General features: G+C 39.8%; 1 protein-coding gene across 1 annotated transcript in view; it reads right to left on the bottom strand.

Annotated features, from left to right (window-relative positions):
• The window catches only part of ZNF169 (zinc finger protein 169), a 90959-nt gene extending 72365 nt beyond the window's left edge, over positions 1 to 18594 (bottom strand). Inside the window, exon 1 of the mRNA XM_044266068.1 lies at positions 18577 to 18594. The gene's annotated coding sequence lies outside the window, so the exon portion shown is untranslated. The remainder of the gene's footprint in view (positions 1 to 18576) is intronic.
• Positions 18595 to 21620: the final 3026 nt, after the last annotated feature.

Raw genomic sequence — 21620 nt, 5'->3', positions numbered from 1 at the left:
GCCACATGTACCCCAATGTTCATAAAAGCAATGGCAACTGTGGAAAGAGCCAAGATGCCCTTCAACAGACAAATGGATAAGGAAGATGTGGTCCATATACACTATGGAGTATTATGCCTCCATCAGGAAGGATGAACACCCAGCTTTTGTATCAACATGGACGGGACTGGAGGGGATTATGCTGAGTGAAACAAGTCAAGCAGAGAAAGTCAATTATCATATGGTTTCAATTACTTGTGGAGGATAAGAAATAACATGGAGGACATGGGGAGATGGAGAGGAAAAGTGAATTGGGGGAAATGGAGGGGGAAAAGAACCATGAGAGACTGTGGACTCTGAGAAACAAATTGAGGGTTTTGGTACGGGGTTGGATGAGCCTGGTGGTGGGTATTAAGAAGGGCATTTATTGCATGGAACACTGGGTTTGGTGCATGAAACAATGAATCTTGGAACACTGAAAAAATAAAATAAAATTTTAGAGAAAAGAAGGAAAGAAAGAGAATTTTTTAAAGCAATTTTCCTGGTCCAGGTGAGAGGCGCTGGTGTCCTGGTGAGGATTTCCTCCCCTCAGGGCAGCTGCTTATTTATAACCTATTTATGACCCTAAGCAGGTCTTTCCCCTTAATCTCCGTATCTGTGAAATGACTCCTTGTTTCTAGGGCCTTCTCTCCTCTCTGGCTGAATATCATCCTCAGTCTTTCAAAATCCCAGGGTAGCCTCTGAAGTTTGGTTCTTTCTGCCGCCTTTTTTGTCACACTAGGTTGAGGGCATCCCAGGGTGGGAAGCAGTAACTTTTCTTGGGCGCCCTGCAGGATCTCGCCTAGGTTGGGTGCTCAGGCTGCCATTTGATGGTGTAACCACCAGGTGGCAGCATGGCTCTGTTCCTGGAGGCCAGGTCTTAGATGCTGAAATCTGTCCAATATGGTAGCCACTAGCTGCATAATGGCTCTTGAGCACTTGACATGTGGCTAATCCTAATGGAGATTGTTTTACAAGAAAATACTCATGGGATTTTGAAGACTGTATATGAAAAAAGAACATAAAGTATCTCAATAATACTTTTATATTGGTTACATACTGAAACAGTATTTTAGATATACTGGTTTACATAAAATACATTAAAATTTCCACTTTTTTTCTTTTTACTTTTTTTAATGTGGCTACTAGGAAACCTGAACTTACACGTGTGATTCACATTATATTTCTACTGGACAGTGCTGGGTTTAGACTCTGTGTAGAACCTCTCTCACACAGAGCCAAGGAGCTGCCCCAAGATGGATAGAGACATGGCATGGGGATGTCACAGAACTCCTTCCCCATCACAGAGGTCCAGATCACAAGGCCCCAGATCAGCAAGGAGCCTCTGACTGTCCTGACTGTTCCTTCCCTCAGTCAAGTCTCATGGGGAATCCAAGTGCGAGGAGGCCATCCCCACTGGGCACAGGCAGGGCCAGCCAGTGAGCAGCGCTTTTCCTGTATTCTCTCTCTGACCGCCCCCCTTCAGCCCAACTTCAGTGAAGACACAGGAGGGGAGACGTGGAGAAGTTTGCCCAAGTTCTCCCACAGTGACTCACAGAGCTGTCACAAGATGTCACTAGATGCTGACTGTGTCTTCCTCTGCATCACACGGCTATCCTAGCAAACCCACCAGGGTCACAGAGGAAGTAAGGGACTATCCTTCCACACACCCCTGATTGAGCTAGAAACCTGGACTGCCAGTCTTTTCAGTTCTGTGCTGCTCATGGGTCACCTGTGATTTCCTGAAGGCAGAAATGGAGCCGCTTACCTCTCGGGCGATGCCCATTTACTGAACAAGGGGAGAGAAGAGCTGGTTTGTGTCCTCAGACCACAGTGTCTGTGAGTGGGACATGCTAGAGGGAAGACTGGCCAAGGGAGGCCCAGAGCGGAAGTCTTTCCTGGAGGCTGGCTTCATGCCAGACCCTGTGCTATGCACTTGTCTTATATTATCTCCTTTAATCCGCATAGGACCCCCCTAAAGTAGGTGCTATTAACCCAATTCACAGTTGAGGAAACTAAGGCACAGAGAGATCTATGTGGACAAGCAGGAGAAGCTGAGACCTTGTGGTCACAGTCTGTCTTTCTCGGGTCTTCAGTCTCAGCAGTGTAAGTGTGTAGATATAATCTTTCTGATGGTAGATGGGGCTGGGTCTTGCAGAGCCCACAATGGGAATGAAGAGGGAGGGAAACATTAGAATCTACTCCGACTGAGTGACCTCTGACATGGTTGGAGCAAACCAGGAGGAAGACATCCAGCAGGAAATGCAGATGCTCATGTCTTTTCCTTTTGAACCACTTTGGTGGACTCCTCTTCAGCTACTAATAAGAGCCAGGGGTCCTAGATCTGCTTACGGTTCAAACAGTCCAGCTGTAGATGCTACTCTAGCACCTTCCACAATATACATCTTTCATGCACCCCAGCAGCCTGTGCCCTGCTTCGTATACACACTACCCTGCTTACCTGTCCCATGGCCTCTGCTCCCATTGTTTTCCGACCAGAAATGCTCTCTCCCACACAACCTGCAACAGCCGTCTCTGTCTTTGCCTGTCCTTAGCTTGCCCACTGCTTAAGGCACAGCCAGAGAATGCGTGAGCTAAACATAAAAGAACAAGCAAAGGTCGGGGTGCAGGGGAGAGACCTTAAAAGCATGGTCTTTTGGAATATGAGGGCAAGGCGAGGCAGAGAGCCCAGGGAAGCTATTCAGAGACCACAGAACTCAGTGACTCCAAACAATGCTGTAGGTATCCCTGACAGGGTTCCAGCCAAGACCTGATGCAAACCAACCACACGGTCTTGGGCAGGTCAGTTCTGGTGTGACAAACACACATCACAAACATGATATTTAATTCTTACAATTACTCTGGGATTATGTGCTATTTTTATCTCTTACAAATAAAGAAAATGGGGCTTTTGGATGTTATACTATTTCTCGAACACCACACAGCTGGTAAGAGTTGTAGCAGGAATCCATAGACCACATCTCTAATAAGAATAGCCTAGGCAGGGGCGCCTGGGTGGCTCAGTGGGTTAAAGCCTCTGCCTTCGGCTCAGGTCATGATCCCAGGGTCCTGGGATCGAGCCGCATTTGGCGCTCTGCTCGGCAGGGAGCCTGCTTCCTCCTCTCTGCCTGCCTGCCTCTCTGCCTACTTGTGATCTCTGTTTGCCAAATAAATAAATAAAATCTTAAAAAAAAAAAAAAAAAGAATAGCCCAGGCACAGATGCCTAAAGTGTTCATCCAGGACACCTATCAGATACTAAACTTCAAGCGATGGCCCTGAACCAAAACGTGGAAGTACCAATGGAGGGAAGACTGGGATTCCACAGATCTTGAAGCTTCAGGGGAAAAGCACTTTATCATTAGCAGTAATATTTGTATGTACATTCTAGAAGAATTTCCCGAGAGATTTGTGAGCAGAACTTAAATTCCCTACTTTGCAAGAAGAGAAACAGAGGCATTTCTGGTAGAGGGCAGTGCCATCCTCCACAACATTCCACAGTGCCTTTCTTGCTGCTATTAGTCAGGGCCTGTAGGGTTGCAGTGAGGTCAACCAGACCCTCCTCAGCTTAAGCAAAAGGGAAGGATGGCAGGATGATGGGGTGACAATGTCCCTGGACCTCAGCATCAAGGGGACTGGGACTAAGGAGACACCAAGAGCTTCCATTTCTGTTTAGGACATAAAGTCATGAGGAAACTATTTATCTTACCTTTAAGATCAATAACAACAACAAGAATCAGATACTCTACAAAATCATAGGTTTAAAAAACTGATAGGGGAAAAAAAAGAAAGAGAGAGAGAGGGGGAAGCAAACCATAGGAGGCTCTTAATTATAGAGAACAAACTGAGGGTTGATGGAGGGAGGTGGGTGGGGGAGGGGCTAGAGGGCCACAGAGATTAAGGAGGGCACTTGTGGTGAGTGCGGGGTGTTGTATGTAAGTGATGAATCACGAAATTCTACTCCTGAAACCAATATTATGCTATATGTTAACTAACTAGAATTTAAACAAAAATTTGAAACAACAACAACAAAATGATGGTTTAGCCCATCAAAAAGCTGAGGTCACCAAGAAACTTACTAAGCTAAAATACAGAAAGTGACAGAGTCCTCTTGAAAGAAAAGGCACCGCAGTTCTTCTACCACTGCAAGAGCAGCAGGAAGAGGAGGAGGGTGCCAGATACGTGTAGGAAGACTTTCTGAAGGCCAAACAGGGGCTAGTTTGACAATTTAGAATCTTCAGTTGCCCCAGAAGTAAAGGGAGTGTACAGACACCATACAGCTGTTTCACGGGCTTTCACTGAGTGCTCGCAGGAAAGACCGGGGACAGAAGAATAGGGCTAAAAGAGACTCCCTCTGAGGCACAGACACTCACAGACTGCTGGGGGGAAAAATGGGGACAAGAAAGGAAAGGAAAACAGAACTCCACAGAAACTCTGGCCATTACATGGGGTATGGGGCAGTGGTGGTCCACAGAATGGGGACAGGTCAGGGAACCAAGAGAATCGGCCAAGTGGGGAGGCAGTGTTTGCTGGACTCTGAGGGACAGTGGGAGGAACTGAAGGGACTCTAAGACACTCAGGGTCTTATAAGAAATGGGAGGCAGTGATCTCGACAGCTGTCAGCTTCAACACAGGAAAGACTCTTGACCCAGAATTGGCCCCAATAGTGGAACAAACAAAAACTCAAATAACTATGATGATTATTTTAAGGAATCTAGTGGAAAGAGGACAACATGAACAGTAGGGAATTTTAACATACAGCTCTAAACTTTTTTTTTTCTCCAAAAAGAAATGCTAGAAATAAAAGATACATCAGAGAAGAAAAAAAAAAATCTTTCAATGGACCTACTAGCATGATACAGTAGAGGAAAGAATAGATAGACTCAAGATAAGTCAACAGGAAGTATTCAAATTGAAACACAAAAAGTAAAGATTGAAAAATAGTGTTAAGATTTTTTAATGAATAATACATCAAAAACAAGTGGTTTATCCCAGAAATGCAGTTCACTTAACATTTGAAACTCAACGTAAAATATTAATATTTTAATAAGCTGAAACAGAAAAAACATCATTTAAACAGACACAGAAACATTAACTGACAAAATCCAATCCATTCATAATGTGTGAAAGCTGTCAGCAAACTATGAACAGAAGGAAACTTTCTCAACCTGTGAAACCTATATTTGATATCATACTGAATAAAATCTTTGTCTCCTAAAACATCCTAAAAGGATGTCTAGGATGTCTAGGATGTCCATTCTCACCACTTCTATTCAACACTGAATTGGAGGACAGTGGAATAAGTGCAAAACAATAAATAAAAGGCATCCAAAATGGAACGGAAAAAGTAAAAATGTCTTTGTTCACAAATGGCATGACCATCCATGTAGACAATTCAATGATTAGTTCCAAGGAAACTAACAAGTTCAGCAACTTACAAAAAAGATTTTTTTAAATGTGTTTCCTTAATGAACATTTTTATAAAGAATGACCAGAAATTAAATTTTATTACAATATTTATAATCAAAAACAAAATGCTGATAGATAAATATGACAAAATATTTGAAAGATCTAAAACTATAAAACATTGCTTTTAAAAGACGTTTTAAGGGGCACCTGGGTTGCTCTGTCAGTTAAGCATCCAATCTTGATTTCAGCTCTAAGTCATGATCTTGGTTGTGAGATCAAGCCCTGTGTTGGGCATGCAGTCTCCTTAAGATTCTCTCTTCCTCTCCCTTTGCCTCTCCCCCCACCTCCCTCTCTAAAAAGAAAGATATTTATTTTTTTGGCTATCAGGGAAATTCAAATCAAAACCACATTGAGATATCACCTTATACCAGTTAGAGTGGCAAGACTTGACAAGGCAAGAAACAACAAATGTTGGAGAGGATGTGGAGAAAGGGAACCCTCTTACACTGTTAGTGGGAATGCAAATCGATACAGCCACTTTGGAAAACAGTGTGGAGGTTCCTCAAAAAGTCAAAAATAGAGCTGCCCTATGACCTGGCAACTACACTACTGGGATTTATCCCAAAGGTACAGATGTAGTGAAAAGAAGGGTCACATGCACCCCAATGTTCATAGCAGCAATGTCCACAATAGCCAAAATGTGTAAAGAGCTGAGATGCCCTTCAACAGATGAATGGATAAAGAAGATGTGGTCTAGGGGTGCCTGGTGGCTCAGTGGGTTAAAGCCTCTGCCTTCGGCTCAGGTCCTGATCCCAGGGTCCTGGGATTGAGCCCCGCATCGGGCTCTCTGCTCAGCAGGGAGCCTGCTTCCCTTCCTCTCTCTCTGCTTGCCTCTCTACCTACTTGTGATCTCTGTCAAATAAGTAAAACCTTAAAAAAGAAAAAGAAGAAGAAGAAAAAGGAGGAGGAGGAGGAGGAAAAGAAGAAGAAGATGTGGTCCATATATGCAATGGAATATACTCAGCCATCAAAAAGGATGAATACCCAACTTTTGAATCAATATGGATGAAACTGGAGGAGATTATACTGAGTGAAATGAGTCAATCAGAAAAGTCAATTATCATATGGTTTCACTTATTTGTGGAACATAAGGAATAGCATGGAGGACATTAGGAGAAGGAAGGGGAAAATGAAGCAGGGGAATCAGAGGGGGAGACAAACCAGGAGAGACTATAAACTCTGAGAAACAACTGAGGGTTTTAGAGGGGAGGGGCATAGGGGAATGAGTTAGCCTGGTGATGGGTATTAAGGACTCATGTACTACATGGAGCACTGGGTGTTATACACAAACAATGAATCATGGAACACTACATCAAAAATAATGATGTACTGTATGGTGACTAACATAACATAATAAAAAAAGACATTTTAAGAATACTTTGTCCATATATAGGAAAATGCAATGTTATTAAGATGTTAATTCTCCCTAAATTGATCTCCTGATTCACTAAAACTCCAACCAAAATACCAGAAGATATTTTTTTAGGAATTGACAAGGTGATTCTAAAATTCATGTGAAAATGCAAAAATCTGTAAGAATCTAAACTACTTTTAAAAAAAAAGAACGAAGTTGTAATTTGAATAATAAGAAAGTCTAAGTTCATTACTTACTAGAAAGCCACAGCAATCAAGACAGTATGGTGTTGACAAGATAGACAAATAGTAAATGGAACAGAGCTGAGAGTCCAGAAATAGGTCCACGTATGGGTTTTGACAGAAATATGAAGGCAACTCAGTGGATAAAGGATAATCTTTTCAAGAAATAGAGCTGGAATAATTATATACCTAGATGCAAAACAAAAAAAGGAACTTCAATCCATAACTCCTACCATATTGAATATTAATTCAGAATAGATTACAGACCTAATCAGAAAACCCAAAACTATAAAATGTACAGCAGGAATTCAGCACAGTAATAGTATACAAAATCAAATACAAAAATGAATTGCATTTCTATATACTAACAACAAACATTTGGAAACCAAATTTAAAACCACGATACCATTTACAGTTTTTCCAAAGAAACTGAAATAATTAGATATAAGTCTGATTAAACAGGTATAGGATTTGTATGATGAAAATTATAAAATGCTGATATAAAGAATCACAACACTCCTATAAGTGAAGAGATACAGTGTGACCATGAACTGGAAAACAACACAATAAAAATGTCAATTTTACCTAAATTGATTGTTAGGTTCAATGCAATTCCTACCAAAACCCCAGCAAGTTTTTGTGAATTTATTCTAAAGTTAAATGGAAAGGCACAGGACCTAAACAGCTAAAATAATTAAAAAGAAGAATAAGAAAGTGGGAACTTACTATACAGTTACAGTAATCAAAACAGTGTGATGCTGGCAGCAGGTCAGATGCATATAATAGAATAGAGATCCCAAAATAGATCTACTTACAATACCCAACTGATTTTTTTAAAGATTTTATTTATTTGACACAGAGAGTGATCACAAGTAGGCAGAGAGGCAGAGAGACAGGGGGAAGCAGGCTCCCTGCTGAGCAGAGAGCCCGAGTGGGCCTCGATCCCAGGACCCTGAGATCATGACCCAAGCCAAAGGCAAAGGCTTAACCCACTGAGCCACCCAGGTGCCCACCAAAATGATTTTTGAGAAAGATGCAAAAGTATTGTGCTAGAAGATTAGCTTTTTTGGCAAATAGTGCTGGAGCAATTGGACATTCCAGGGGGGAGAAGGGAATGAATCTCAAACTAACCCCCCACCTTATATAAAAACTAACTCAAAATGGATCACATTCTTAGATGTAATACAAAAAACTTCTACCAAAAGAGGGAGAGAGAGAGAGAGAGAGAGAAAGGTGGGGGGTAGGCAAACCATAGGAAACTCTTGACTGTGGAGAACAAACAGGGGGTTGATGGAGGAAGCTGGGTGGGGGATGGGCTAGGTGAGTGACAGGTATTGAGGAGGGCACTTGTGAGAGCGCTGGGTGTTGTATGTAGGTGATGAGTCACTAAATTCTACATTTGAAACAAAAAAAAAAGGAGAAAAGGTTTTGAGACCTAAGACAAGTAGAATTAGGCTGAGAATTCTTATCCTTGACATAAAAAGCATGATTCATAAAAAGGAACATTAATAAATTGAACACAATCGAAATTTTAAACTTTCACTCTGTAAAAGAGAACAAAAAGGCAAACTATCAGGTGGGAGAAAATAATTTCAAACCACAAATCCAACAAAAGACTTGTATCTAGAATATCTCAAAACTCAAAAGTAGAAAAATTAACCCAATTTTTGAAAGGTCAAAAAAAAAAGAAAAAGAAATTTTCACTGGAGAATATATACAGATGACATTATATAAGCACATGAAAAGATGATCAATATCATTAGCCATTAGGGAAATACAAATTCAAACTAAAATGAGGTATGACTACACACTTATCAAAATGAGCAAAATAAAAGCAGTGTTAATACCAAATGCTGGTGAAGATGTGAAAAAACTGGATTGCTCACACATTGCTATTGGGAATGTAAAATGATACAATTACTCTGGAAAAGAATATGGCAGTTTCTTATAAAGGTAAGTATGTCTCTACCATATGTCCCAGAAATTATGCTCAGTAGAATTTATCACAGAGAAACAAAAACTTGCACTCACACAAAAACATGTGCATAAATGTTCATAGCAGCTTTATTCCTAATGGCCAAAAACTAGGAACAATGAGTGAATGTTGCTCAGCCATCAACAGGAGCACAGCAGCTTGAATGGATTCAAGGGAATTATGCTAAGTGAAAAAAAGCCAACCTCAAATCGTAACATACAAATAATTTCACTTAGGGGCACCAATGTAGCTCAGTCAGTTGAGCATCCAACTCTCAGTTTCAGCTCAGTCTCAATGAGATTGAGCCCTGTGATGGGCTCCACATTCAGTGGGGACTGTGCTTCCCCCCTCTCTCTCCCTTTTCCCCTTCCTCTACTTGTGCTTTCTCTCTCTCTCTCTCTCTCTCTGAACTAATTAAATATTTTATTTTATTTTAATATTATAAAAATTTCACTTCCATAACACTATGGAAATGTTAAAATTAGAGAAATGGAGATCACATTAATGGTTATCAGGGATGAGGAAGGAGGAAGAAGAAAGGTAGCTGTGACTATAAAAGGACAGTGATCCTTATGATGAATCTGCTTTGTGTTTTTTTTAAAGATTATATTTATTTATTTGACAGATTATAAGTAGGCAGAGAGGCAGGTGGCGGGGTGGGAAGCAGGCTCCCTGCTGAGCAGAGAGCCCAATGCGGGGCTCGATCCCTGGACCCTGAGATCATGACCTGAGCTGAAGGCAGAGGCTTAACCCACTGAGCTACCCAGGTGTCCCTGTTTTGTATTTTGATTGTGGTGCTAGTCACATGAATCTATACCTGTGATAAAATCACATAAAACTACACATACATGCACAAACACACACACAAATGAGGGCCCAATAACCATGAAATCTAAACAAGGCTGATGGATTGTACTGAGGTCAATTTCTTGGCTGTGACATTGTAATGCAATTATGTAAGATGTTACCATGGGGGGAAATGGGTAAAGAGTATATGTCATTCCTCTGTATTAATCTGTATTATTTCTTTTTTTTTTTAAAGATTTTTTAGTTATTTATTTGAAAGACAGAGATCACAAGTAGGCAGAGAGGCAAGTAGAAGAGAGAGAGGGGGAAGCAGGCTCCCTGCCAAACAGAGAGCCCAATGTGGGGCTGGATCCCAGGACCCTGGGATCATGACCTGAGCTGAAGGCAGAGGCTTTAACCCACTGAGCCACCCAGGCACCCCTCCTCTGTATTATTTTTTTAGTTGCATGTGCAACTATAATTATCTCAAAACAAAACGTTAAGGAACAACAACAACAACACCTTATAAATAAAACACAAGAGAAAATCTTTATGACTTTAGGTTCAACAAAGGTTATTTAGGTTAGGCAAAGATTTCTTAGATACAACATCAAAAGCATGTCCATAAGAAAACCAATTAATAAACTGATCTTCATCAAAATTAAAAATGCCTGATCTTTGAAAGAACTTGTTAAGAAGAATGGGAAAGAAATCACGGGCTTGGAAAAAAATGTACTTTCAAATCAAATATCTGAAAAAGAACTCATATCCAAATGTATAAAGAGCACTCAAAACTCAATTAACAAAGTCTCACATGACTCATTTCTTGAAATGCTCAAAAGTGTGAACAGAAATTCCACTAAAGATATACAGATAGCAAATAAGTACATGAATCAGAAGCTCAACATCGTTAGTCATTAGGGAAATACAAATGAAAACCATAATAAAATACCACCAAACACCTACTGGAATGGCTAAAATTAAAGGGGCTGAGGAAATGTTTGGAGATGATGGAGTGATGGTTTTATGCATATATATGTCAAAACTTACTAAATTTTAAATTTTATATCAAATTTTAATGTATACTTTATCAAATGTTAAATGTACATTTTAAATATGTGTCATTTATGCTAAGTGAAAAAAGTCAGTCAGAGAAAGACAAATATCATATGATTTCACTCATGGGGAATTCAAGAAACAAAACAGATGAACATGGGGAAGGGAAGGAAAAATAAGATGAAAACAGATAGGGAGACAACCATAAGAGATTCTTAACTCTAGGAAACAAACTGAAGGTTGCTGGAAGGGTTGTGGCTGCGGGGGGTGGGGGGTGATGGAGCAACTGGGTGATGGGCATTAAGAAAGACACTTGATGGGGCACCTGGGTGGCTCAGTGGGTTAAGCCACTGCCTTCGGCTCAGGTCGTGATCTCAGGGTCCTGGGATCGAGTCCCGCATCGGGCACTCTGCTCAGCAGGGAGCCTGCTTCCTCCTCTCTCTCTCTCTCTCTCTGCCTGCCTCTGTGCCTACTTGTGATCTTTCTCTGTCAAATAAATGGGTGAAATCTTTGAAAAAAAAAAAAGAAAGAAAGAAAGACATTTGATGTAATGAGCACTGGGTGTTGTAATCCACTGCTGAATCACTAAATTCTACCTCTGAAACTAATAATACATTATATGTTAATTAAATTGAATTTAAATAAAAATTTAAAATATGTGTCATTTAGTACATGTCAATTATTTTTCAATAAAGCTGTTTTTTAAAAATGGAATAAAGCCTTTGAAGCATGTGACACAATATCATTCTAACCTATATTTTATTGGAGTACAACAAAAAGAATGGGACAGATGAAGTATTTGAAGATACCATGGCCAAGATGTAACAAAATTAATAAAATATAGCCACCCACAAGTCCAACATGATCTATGAACCACAAGAAGATGAATGCAAATAAGTCCACTTATGGTCACATTTAGGTCAAACTGCTAAAAACAAATGATAACAAAATTGTGAAAGCAGTCAGAAAAAAAAAAAGACAATACATATAGAGGACCAGTAAGAAAAAGAATGACTAACACACCTCATCAGAAGCAATGGCAGTCAGAAGACAATGGAAATACATCTTTAAAGAGATGAAAGACAAAGACTTCAGTTTACAATTCCATATCCAGTGAAAATAGTCTTCTAAAATGAAGGCAAAATAAAGATACTATCAGACAAAGACTGAAAGATTTTGTCTCTAGTACACCAGACCTATAAAAAATGTGAAAAGTCCTTTAGGGTTAAAGAGAATGGATACCAGGGAGAAATCCAATTCTTCAGAGAGAAATAAAACACCAGACAGAGTAATACCTTTTTGAAAGACATACCATTGTGTCAGTTGGATCTTCCAGAAAGCAAATGACAAGATAGAGTTTGGAATGCAGGAGTTTTATTGAGGGTGATGTCTTTGAAAGATAAGAAGAGGGGTCAGAATGTGGCAGGGAAAGCCTTCAGACCACAATGTAAATTCAACACCTGAGAAAGGAAAGGAGAGAGAGCAGGATTTGGCAGGAGGATCTCTTGAAACTTTAGCCACTATCATAGGGAGCGCCACAGCAAAGCAAATGCACTGAAGAAGCTATGTACTGTGCAGGAATGGTGAATTCCTGGCCAGCCCCCCATGCTTATTCATTAGCTGCAGGCTGTCTAATGAACCATGACCTCAGTTCTAAAGCTGAGGCAGGTCCTGGAGGATCTGTAATCGGAGGCTCTCAAGTAACTGCACTTCTCACAGCTGAACAGGGAGTGTTTTCTTAAAGGCAGATCTGAGCAGCACACCTAGTCTATGGATTCCTAAACTGTGTCAAGTGAAAATAGCAGCATAACATGGGAATTTTAGTCTATAGTGAAGTAACATATATGACAACAAAAGCACAGCATATGCGAAGGTGACAATTGGACATACCCTGTATAAAGCTCTTATATCACCCATGAAGCAACATATTATATTTTAAAGGTAGACAGTGACAAGTTACATATGTATATGGTAATCTTCAGAGCAATGGGTCCAAATTTTTTTGTTTCAGGACTCCTTTAGACACTTTTTTTTTTTAAAGATTTTATTTATTTATTTGACAGAGAGAAATCACAGATGGAGAGGCAGGCAGAGAGAGAGAGAGAAGCAGGCTCCCTGCTGAGCAGAGAGCCCGATGCGGGACTCGATCCCAGGACCCTGAGATCATGACCTGAGCCGAAGGCAGCGGCTTAACCCACTGAGCCACCCAGGCGCCCCCTCCTTTAGACACTTAAAAATTATCAAAGACATGAAAGAATTTCTGTTTAAATGGGTTAAGTTTATCAGTATTTACACATTAAAAATTAAGACTAAGAAAATTTTAAAATACTTATGTAAAGTAATAAGCACATTACATGTTAAATTAAATTTTATGGAAAATAACTATTTTTCAAAACCAAAAAAATGGTGAAAGACTGGCATTATTTTACATTTGCAAATCTCTCTTTAATGTCTGACTTAATAGAAGGCAAGTTCATTCTCATATCTACTTCTTCAGTTGGTGGTACTAGCACTTTTTTTGTTGAACAATATGATCAAAATCTAGCCTCATACCAATATATAGTTGGAATGTGGGAGTTGTTTTAATAGTTTTTAAAGATAATTATGGGTATTCTACTTTGATAATATGCTGAAATTCAACAACTGGTAGTTTCTTAAAGGAACGCAATGTGGAATCTGAATACCTACAAATAAATTCTCATATTGTTTACGTTAAAATCCATTAACCTAATAGTAATCAAAACAGTGTGCTACTGGCACAAAAATGGACACATAAACCAATGGAATAGAATAGAAAACCCAGAAATAAACTCACACGTACATGGTCAATTAGTCTAGACAAAAGAGGTTAGAATATGCAATAGGAAAAAAGTCTCTTCAACAAATGGTGCTGGGAAAACTGGACAGCTGCACACCAAAGAATGAAACTGGACTACTTTCTTACATCACACACAAAAATGAACTCAAAATGGATTAAAGACATAGACATGAGACCTGAAAACAAAAAAACTCCTAAAATAAAAGGTAACAAAATTGTGAAAGCAGCCAGAGGTGGGGGGTGGTTGGTGGGGGAAGACAATGCATGTATAGGAACAGTGAGAAGAAAGATGACTGACATCTCATCAGAACCAATGACAGCCAGAAGACAATGGAAGCACACCTTTAAAAAAGTGGAAGACAGAGTTTGTCAGCTTACGATTCCATATCCAGTGAAAATATTCTTTTAAAAATGAAGGCAAGGGGCTCCTGGGTAGCTCAGTTGGTTAAGTACCTGCCTTCAGCTCAGGTCACGATCTCCAGGTCCTGGGACTGGGCCCCATGTTGGGCTCCCAGCTCATCAGAGAGCCTGCTTCTCCCTCTCCCTTTGCCCCCCACTGCCTGCTTGCCTCTCTCTGTCTCTCTCTCAAATGAATAAATAAAATATTAAAAAAATAGAAATAAAGATAAAAATGAAGGCAAAACTAGATGCTATCAGGCAAAGGCTTAAAGATTTTGCTTCTAGTACACCAGACCTATACAAAATGTGAAAAGTCCTTTAGGGTAAAAAAGAAAGGATACCAGGGAGAAACTCAAGACATAGATATATAGATGGTAATATCTTGAACATCAGCCTTAGCAACGTATTTATGGATATGTCTCCTCAGGCAAGGGAAACAAAACCAAAATTAACTATTGAGAATACACCAAAATAAAACATTTTTGCACAGAAAAGGAAACTATCAACAAATCAAAAAGACAATCTACTAAACAGGAGAAGATATTTTCAAATGATATATCTAAAAGGGGTTAATACCTAAAATGTATTTTGAAGTTCATATAACTCAACAACAAAAAACAAACAAACAAAACCCATAAATAATCCAATCTTAAAATGGGCAGAAGATCTAAAGTGACATTTCTCCTGTAGAAGACATACAGAAGGCCAACAGACACAGGATAAGATGCTCAACATCACTCACCATCAGGGAAATGCAAACGAAAACTGCAATGAGCTGTCACCTCACACTTGTCATAATGGCTAAAATAAAAAAAAGACAAAAAACAGCAAGAATGTGGAGGAAAGAGAACCTTTCCTTTGGTAAGGATGTGGAGGAAAAGGAACTTACATGCACTGTTGATGGGAATGCAAACTGAGGCAGCCACTGTGGAAAACAGTATGTAAATTCCTCAAAAAATTAAAAATAGAAATGTCATACAACCTAGTAATTCCACCACTGTGTATTTACTGAAGAAAATGAAGAGACTGATCTGAAAAATATATGCATCTGTATGTTTATTGCAACCTCATTTACAATAGCCAAGAAAAAGAAGCAACCCCAGTGTCCATTGGTAGGTGAATTGGTAAAGAAAATGTGACATATGTACAATGGATTATTACCCAGCCATAAAAAAGAATGAGATGTTGCCATTTTCAATAACATGGATGGACCTAGAGGGTATTATGCTAAGTGAAATAAATCAGACAGAAAAAGACAAATACCATAGGATTTCACTAATACATGAAATCTAAAAACCAAAACAAATGAACAAATACACAAACTTTTAAATGCAGAGAAGAAACTGGTGTTTGCAAGAGAGGAGGGCAGGGAAAGTCAAGTAGATGAAGGGGATTGAGAGATAATACTTCTAATTATAAAATACAGAGATGAAAAGTCACAGAGATGAAAAGTACACCAAAGAGAACATAGACAATAATACTGTAATAACCTTGTAAGGTGACCAATGGTGACTACATCAATCGTGGTAAGGATTGAGTAACATATAAATTGTCAAGTCAGTATGTTTTACACCTGAAACTAATACAATACTGTTTGTCAATTATACTTCAATAAAATCCATTAGCGTTTTTTTGCACACTGAATAGATATTTTACTCATACATGATTTTGTTACATCACTCATTGGTTATTTGGAAAATACTGATTTACTGAGATTTGCAAGACTTTCAAATGTTAACACATTTCATTATATAATATCAAAAATATCATTAATATCCTAATGATCTAGTAAGAAACATATCTAAATATTGGGAAAGTGCTAAACTCTCACACTTTTACAAACTTCCACAATTCTCTTTTTTAATTTCTGTAATTCTAAATTTCACTTGAAAGCTCAAATTTTATCATTAGCAACAGATAGCATCAGAAATGACAGGCTCGGGCTGCCTGGGTGGCTCAGTGGATTAAGCCACTGCCTTCGGCTCAGGTCATGATCTCAGTCCCGCATCGGGCTCTCTGCTCAGCAGGGAGCCTGCTTCCCTCTCTCTCTCTCTCTCTCAGCCTGTCTCTCTGCCTACTTGTGATCTTTCTCTGTCAAACAAATAAATAAAATCTTTAAAAAAAAAAAAAGAAATGACAGGCTCATCTTATTCATTTTTGAGAAAATGTCTGCCAAATACCCATATCTGCATATTCATATTTTATCTGTCAGTAGTTCTTTCAAGGAAGAAATAGTTTTCCCATGGGAAAAAAAATCAGTCACAAACAGAAATAACTGCTCAAAAATGCTTTCTGCTACTTCCCATTTTGTCACATAGAGTATTAAAAAGTCATGTGTTCAAGGGTCAAGATTTGAATAGAATTAATAAATTTACTTTATTGAGGGAAATCTTAGGTTTTTAGGGGGAAACGATTTGAATAGAATTTAGAAAAAAAGAATATTTGAATATAATTCATTTAGAAAAAAAGATTTTAATAAAATTAATAAGTTTACTTCATTGAGGAAAATCTTAGGTTTTTAGAAAAAAACCTTTCAGTGTGTGGCAGTGAAGAATGACTACTAGTATAGTTTAGTGCCATTACCTTAATTCATGCTAAAAGGACCAACAGTTTTATTTATTGCTTTGTACCATCTATGTGAAGGTTAACACATTTATAAAGGCAAACAGCGTCTGAAATATGCTATAAAAATAGTAAAATATAAAAATCACTTAATCTTTGGATCCTCTAAAGAATTTGGGGGCCCCCTAGGAGGTCCATGGACCGTGCTTTGAAAACTGCTGTTTGTCAAGTGATCAGGTAATGTGCCATCTTCTTAGTTATGGTTCTCCCAAATGCCAGTATTTGGAGATCTTTTTCTCTGGGACAGGTGTTTTCTACAATCCCCTGCCTCTAAGGAATAGGAATGAGTTGAGAATTCGCCAGCAACAGGAGTTCCATGAAAATAAAGGATCTCATGTTCAATGTTCAAGTTCTCACCCAACACTCCAGCATATTACTCCTACCTCATACCTGGAAGCCAGACTTCTCTGGTTCAATTTCTCCATAGAAGACACCCCTGGAAATTTCACCTGTCTGCGTGGCTGGAATAAAGAAACCCTGGACTGGACTACACTGTGTTCAGATTTAAACAATCCTTCCTCATTGCTCGCCCATCTCCCATGGTGCTTGGTACTTCCAATTCATCATCTTTCCTAGCCACAGTTCATGAACAACTCATACAATGAAAGGCCAGGGTACACGTGAATCTCCTGAGATCAAGTCAAAGCTGCCATTCCATCTCTGACGCCCTGCTGGCCACCTTAACAGCCACCGGATGATCACCCTGTGCACATGGTCTCTACCCACACATAACCTTCCTCTGCTCTTCTTGACTTCAGGTCTGGGGTGGATGCGAGAATGTGCCACCTAGATCCCTCTTCAGAAATGAAGAATCATTATCCCAGCTGCTGGAGGCACAACTGGCAGGCAACCCTCAGTCCCAGACCACTCTGGAGATTGCCTTGGCTGCAGAGAGTCGGTGCACACAAGGTGTATCACCAGTGTCCAATAACTTATCAGCATATGCGTCTAGAACCAGACTCTCTTATCCCAAGTCAGGACAACTCTGAAAGGCCATCTGAGTTCCACAGACCCTAATGTATGTGGCTGGCTGTAGTTACTGTTAAGCTTCCTACTGAATGTCTCTGCCCAGTCCTGCCTGCTTCCTTCCCCTCTTCTAAAATGTTGATCTTGAGAACATAGTATAATAAGTGTTCTGCAAACTAGTCTCCACCTCAGAGTTGGCTTTCTTGGGAATTCACCTAATCTGTGACAAGGTCAAAATGCACTCTTTATTTGTAAGATCACTTCCATATTGGGGTGCCTGGGTGGCTCAGTGGGTTAAATTCTCTGCCTTCGGTTCAGATCCTGATCCCAGGGGCCTGGGTTCGAGCCCTGAATCTGGTTCTCTGCTCAGTGGGGATCCTGCTTCCTCCTCTCTCTCTGCCTGCCTCTCTGCCTACTTGTGATCTCTGTCTGTCAAATAAATAAATAAAATCTTAAAAAAAAAATCACTTCCGTATCATTGCTTTTTCCTTGGGCACCATTCTGCAAATGTGCACATGGATGCAAAACAGCAGAGTTTCAGTCTCAAGAGGTTATGGTACATTCCAGAATTACAGGACAGAAAGAACAAGTGGCTTCTTCCGCCTCACTTTACCTCTTCTGTAAAATGGGTTACCTGCCCAGCCCAAAATATTTGTGTGTAAAGCACACAAATCTCTGCCTCTAACTGTTATATGACCTCATATAAATCATCTCATCCCTCTGGGACTGATTCTTCATCTGTAATGATGCCTACCACTTATTGAACAAAATGCTAAGAGTGTTACATGCATAATTTTCCATCATCTACATGACCGCATTTGAGGGGCATATTGTCATCATGATGCTCAATGTTAGGAAGGCAAAGTAGCTCACCTGAGATCACAAAGTTCTTAGTCGCTGGCTCTGAATTTAAACTGAACTCCATCCAGGCTGTTCCAAGGCCTGAGGTTTGAGCTGTATCTTCTGCATCTAAAACAGAGGAGCAGTGTTAATAATGGCCTTGCTAGGGCTAAGGTGCTGCATGTAAAAGGAGGGAAGTGAGGGAATGACTTTGTGACTAGTAAAATGTTGGACAAGTGAAAGTAACATCTCAACAGTGTTGAGAAGGGAAAGGACTTATTTACTATGTTGATGAGAGAAAGGCCTGGCGTATTCCAGCAGATCCATGTAAAAGGAAACTGGCATTTTCAAGACAAAAGTGTTCAGTTAATCAAGACAGCTATTTGGAGCCGACATAGAGCCACCCTTGAGCATGTTTCCAGAACTGACTGGTACAATGCTAGTTTGAATTAAAACATTTTTTCTCCAAAAGAACATCTTTTACAGTGCTAAGAATTGAGGTTCTTGGGGCACCTGGGTGGCTCAGTGTAGGTTAAGCCTCTGCCTTCGGCTGGAGTCATAGTCTCAGGGTCCTGGGATGGAGCCCCACATCAGGCTCTCTGCTTGGCAGGGAGCCTGCTTCCCCCCCTCTCTCTGCCTACTTGTGATCTCTCTCTCTATGTCAAATAAATAAATAAAAATGATTTTAAAAAAATAAGAACTGAGGTTCTTAAGAATATGGGGATTTCAACATGGGAAAGTTAGGAGCTCAGTAAATTTTCTTCTCCAAAAATAAAACAATAAAGCTGGATAAAAACTGTCAAAAAGAATGATTTCAGGACTCTGAAAATTGACAAAAAGACAACAAACTTATAATTTTTTTAAAGATTTTTTATTTATTTATTTGACAGACAGAGATCACAAGTAGGCAGAGAGGCAGGCAGAGAGAGAGGAGGAAGCAGGCTCCCCGCTGAGCAGAGAGCCCGATGCGGGGCTCGATCCCAGGACCCTGAGATCACGACCTGAGCCGAAGGCAGCGGCTCAACCCACTGAGCCACCCAGGCGCCCCAACAAACTTATAATTTAACCATGAGGGGGAACCTGGGTGGCTCAGTGGGTTAAGCAACTGCCTTCGACTTAGGTCATGATCCCAGTGTCCTGGGACCGAGTCCTCTCACTCTACTGTTCTGCCTCCTTGTGCTCACTCTCACTCTTTCTGTCAAATAAATAAGTAAAATTGTTTAAAAAATAATTTAGTCATGAAAAACTACTGAATGAAAAATATGCGGCATTATTACTGGGACTGCTCCCACTCCCCCACCCAGCTGGGTCAGTTTCAGTTTTATAATGGGCCAAACCCTGAAAACCGAAAGATTCACTGTGAGGGGAGACTTCCCTTCTTTGGAGCAGAATGCAAGAACAAACACCCCTACAACCAACAACGTTATCAGGAAGAGGAGCATCGAGCACCTAGGTAGCAAAAAAAGGTGGGGAAGGAGAGGAATACCAGTGAACCAACTACTCGAGAGTTTCAGTCCTGGCCAAGAAAAGCAAAGGACCAGAAGACTAGCCAGAAATTGAACAAGGAAACAAAAGGAGAACTTTAATAAGCTCTCCACATGTCTGAGGCTTACTGGAAGCCTGCAACATGTGCCGGGGAGACCAGAGGGGATTCAAGCCATCTGTACATTCTTGGATGACCGTAAGAGTGTCCATCCATGTGGAGACATGAGATGGCCCAAGAGAAATAAAAGTTAAAGGAGACTTGCAACTTGCAAATCTGAATACATTCCCCCAAACTATGCACAGATATATCCCCAATGAGTGGGAACCTTAATGGTTCAAGGTGTTTGAACAGAACCTCTGACTAATCTTTGGCTCACAACTAAGATATGCTGAAGCAGAAGCAACTTCTAGAAATCCAGGCTTACAAAAAAAAAAAAAAAAGTGGGGGTGGGGGTTAGACACCAGTAGCCATACATTGTCAGGAAGACAAATATCACAGAATTAGTCCAGACTAGTTTACTAAAAACAAAACAAAACAAAACAAAAAACCAGCAATGACAATAATCCTCGGGGGAAAGAACAAAAATTCAGAGTTCCTGCAGTTGTCTAAAAGGTAAACTTTCGGGCAAAAAAAATTATGAGACATGTAAAGAAATAGTGTGACTCATACTTAGGAAATAAAGCAGTCAATTGAACTATTTCTGACTAATCTCAGACAACGGAATTGGCAAAGATATACAAGAAAACTATTTTATTTTTTTAAGAAAACTATTTTAAATATATATATTTCAAAGAAATAAAGGAAACAACAACTAAATTATTAAAGGAATAAATAATGACAGTATTCAAGTAGAGAATATCATTAAGAAAAAATTATTTTTAAAAAACACAGTGGAAATTCTGAGATGAAAAATTACAATAATTGAAATGAAAATTTTACCAGCAAGACTGAAGAAGGCTGTGTTTTGTATTTGATATTTATACTTTGTGAAATAGGGAAAGGGACCGATCTGATAGTTGGGTTCGGTAAGTAGTTGTCATGACTTGTTTGTTCTTTGATAGGCAGCGATTCCTCTGACCAGGTTTCTGTTAAAGCTCCATTAATTGAAGCTCAATCCTACTTTTTGCTATGTATATTTGATTTATTTTCCAGGTGGATTTGAAGTCTGTGACTCTGTTGTTGTTGCTTTTTTAAAGATTTTATTTATTTATTTGACAGAGAGAGAGAGATCACAAGTAGGCAGAGAGGCAGGCAGAGAGAGAGGAGGAAGCAGGCTCCCCGCTGAGCAGGGAGCCCAACACGGGGCTCGATCCCAGGACCCTGAGATCATGACCTGAGCCGAAGGCAGAGACTTAACCCACTGAGCCACCCAGGCGCCGCATGTGATTTTGTTTAAGAAAGCAAAGTTAAAGACTGAGGTCAGAATTATTCTAAAGGAATGAGGACAGGTGATAATATTACATGGTGATGTAAAAAATGTTCATACAAACCGGTCTCCTCATCATTTGTGCCATCACTTTAGATGTTTGAATATTAAAAGGCAACTGAGCTGTTCATTTCATCTACGTTGTGAGATTTATGGATGGATATT

This window comes from Neovison vison, chromosome 9 (genome assembly GCF_020171115.1).
Source record: "Neovison vison isolate M4711 chromosome 9, ASM_NN_V1, whole genome shotgun sequence".
NCBI classification, from domain to species: Eukaryota; Metazoa; Chordata; class Mammalia; order Carnivora; family Mustelidae; genus Neogale; species Neogale vison.
The sequence above is the reverse complement of the archived record's forward strand: the minus strand, read 5'-3'. Positions and strand labels throughout refer to the sequence as shown.